Source organism: Hevea brasiliensis, chromosome 2, assembly GCF_030052815.1.
Source record: "Hevea brasiliensis isolate MT/VB/25A 57/8 chromosome 2, ASM3005281v1, whole genome shotgun sequence".
Lineage (NCBI taxonomy): Eukaryota > Viridiplantae > Streptophyta > Magnoliopsida > Malpighiales > Euphorbiaceae > Hevea > Hevea brasiliensis.
In genome coordinates, this window is record NC_079494.1 from 84,081,469 (window position 1) to 84,085,038 (window position 3,570).

Genomic DNA, 3,570 nt, shown 5'->3' on the forward strand with positions numbered 1-3,570 from the left:
AGGTTCACACCACACACCTTAGTTAACTCTTTCATTCCTTATATATATATATATATACACTTTAAACATAATCTCTAATTCATTCTAAGTCCATTAAAAAAATCAAATTCATTCCTTCCTTAGGGCTACCGAAATTCATGGTATACATACACATGAGTTTTAGTCCATTTAATTTACAATTTCATACTAAATTCAAGTCCCTAACATGGAAATAAAGAAATATTTGCATAAGTAAGCACTAACCTCTTGTAGGGCAGAATTTTCCAAACTTAAACTTCACTTTCTTTCCTTTTCTAGGCTGCCAAACACTTTACCAAGAGGTATGGACAATCTTTAATGAAAGGTGTCTAGGGTTTAGTAGTGGAAATTCATGGGAAATGGAAGTAATGAAAGAAAATTTTCATGGAGGGAGTGGAAGAGAGGGTCACGGCTTTGGAAGAAGAAGAAACCAGAAAATGGTTTCTTAATTTGTCATTTTTCCCTTTTTAAATAATTTTTGTTTTGTTGTTGAATGGTGATTAGTGGAGGGCATTTAAATGACATCATAGTGATGTCATAATTAAGGATTTAAGTCATTTTCTTTTTCTTTCTTTTTTATTCATTTTTAATTTAATTTTTAGCAATATTTATTCATATTTTAAATCATAATAATTATTTACTTAACTGGACAAGTCGGCCAAAAATCGTCTCTGAAGGCGAAATGACCAAAATGCCCTCCGTTTGGCTTAACGGGTCAAAATTGTCTGTATCGATTGAAAAATTTTTCTAAATATTTTCTTGGCATTCTAATGCCATAGGAACCTGAATGACCCTTCTCTGGAGTCCCAAAAATTATTTTATAAATTTTTCCCCGGGTCTAGGGCTCCTAGTTGCGTGAACCGCAACTTCCCTCTGGGTTACCCATCGCTTGGGCATCGGCTCATTTAACTTGGTTGTATTTAACCGGTTCTAAAATTTTTACTAAATTTTTCTTATTAATATTTGAGTTAATTATGGTTCCTGACTTTAGTTTAAATATTTTTTTTCGGACGTTCTAGCTGTCCGGACCGACATCGGTCAACGGAACAGTAGAATGTACGGAGTTACTACCGGGAGGGTGTTACAAAACATGTCCAAACATGTAAAAAGATTTAGATCCTATGGCTCAAGCTTCAACAATTGAGCCATTGCCAATCCGGACTCTAACATCTTGAGAACGTAAGTTGCTACTATTTGCTAGTTACTGCATATCATTAGAAATGTGAGAACTGGCACCAGTATCTAAAACCCAAGCTGTAGATGAACTATGAGTATCATCAGAATCTAAATAACAAGATATGGACATACCTTCCGAAGGTGTATCTTTCTTGTCCTTTAGAGAAGCAAGATACTCTGGGCAGTTCCTTTTCCAGTGCCCATCCTTTTGGCAGTGGAAACACTTTCCTTTTCCTACATCAGCTTTAGTTTTCCTTTTCTGTTTAGCTATTTTCTTGGAAGGACCAGGAATCTGAGGTTTCTTTTTCTTATTGCCCTTCTTCTTGTTGGACTTTCCAGCAGAAGAAGATGCAATCAAAGCTATATCTTTTCCTTTATTGTCTGGCATATTCTTTTAGGCAATAACCAGCATGTTGAGTAAACTAGCTAAGTGCATTCTTGTTGAGTCATATGGAAATTTGTCACAAAATTCCCAAAAGACTCAGGAAGGGACTGGAGGATCAAATACGTCTGTAGTTGGAAATCCATGTTGAAGTCAAGATGTTCCAACTGCTCAATCAGCAGAATCATCTTGTGGACATGATCCCCAACATTCTGTCCCTCAAACATCCTCATACAGAATAGCTGTCTAGATATCTCACACCTAGCATTCCTGCTGTGCTCACCACACAACTCTTGTAGGTGAAGGAGGATCTCACTCGCACTCAACATGTTCTCATGCTACTTTTGTAAGTCATTACTCATGGAAGCAAGCATGTAACACTTAGCTCTCATATCATGCTCCTTCCACTTATCAAAAGTTTCATGTTCCTCTTGTATGGCCTCTTGAGGTAAGGGACCGGGAACATTTGAATCTGGAACATATCCTACATGTTCAAGATTCAGGACAAGTTTCAAATTTCTTAGCCAATCAGATAGATTAGGTCCTGTCAACCTATTGAGATCAAGTATGCTTGCAAGGGTATTGGATGGTGGTGGTTGTTTTGTGCTCATTTTTATCAAAAAATTAACTGTAGAAAATAACCAGATTAATTAGTAAATGTATCATGTAATTAACCAAAATGATTATGGTCTTTTAATCAAATTGGTCCTCCCACTAACTTAGCGAATCCTAACTTCCAAAGTAGAAAACGGAAATCCTAGTTAGATGGATTTCTAGTGGGTGATTGAATTCTTATAATTCTATTGATCATCCTCAGGTACATCCATTATTGGAATTACAATAAACTATAAGTGAGAAACTCCTTGCCCATCACATCTCATACGAGGTTCACTCCTTTACCTAGCCCCTAATGCTCAAAATCTCAGGTACATCCATTATTGACTTATCTTGCATTAGTTAAGTTGATCCCATTGAGCCAGTAATTATGCAAATAACTTTAATGTCCTCAGGTACATCCAATATTGGCCACCAAACTATTTACATATTTACAACATCTCATGCTTAACAATTATTCTTAAGAAAATCTCTTAAATTAATTGCATCTTATGAAACTATTTAAAATTTCTTAAAATAATTACCTCAATGGAGGGCCTATGTTATAATTACTTTAATTATAGCATTTCCAACTTAATCATTTTTTTGGAAGATTTTATGGTCATTCTAATTACTATTAAGGTCTCACTTTGTACATTATCCAATTAGCATGCATATATCATATAATAACATATATTCCCATACATCTCATGCATTCATGGATAAGCAATAAATATGGTATGATCATGGACTTTCAAAGGGATTCAATTCTGAGCCACCAAGAATTGAATCAGGGCATTCCTAGGTGCATTTCATTCATTCATTTTACAAGAGTTGCTGAAGGAGTATATAATCAACACTTGATCTTGAATTCCTCCCACTGGTCCCACCAATGCTCTTGACCTCCTTAAACTTCTTGCAATCCAATATTACATAGTAATCCTTGGCATACCAAGGCGAATTTACAAGAACTTAAATCAATGAAATTACAACTAAAAAATTATTACAAACTTAATAATACATGCCCAAAATAAATTAAAATAAATTAATTAATTTACAATCCCAAAGAAACATAAAAGAAATAAATCCAATTTCATTGGTCTTTTATAGTCCATGATCATCCATCATGCATGTCACTATTTAACAATTAAATAAAACATACATACTTAAATTAAATTGAATATCTCATATTCAACTTAAAAATCCAGATTTGAATATGATTCCAATAAATTTAAAAATTCTGATTTGAATCTCATTCAAACAAATTTAAAAATTCAGATTTGAATCACATTCAAACAACTTTAAAAATTTCAGATTTGAATCACATCCAAACTTTTTTTAAAAAATCAGATTTGCATCACAATTAAACATTTTTTAAAAAATCAGACCTGAATTTTATT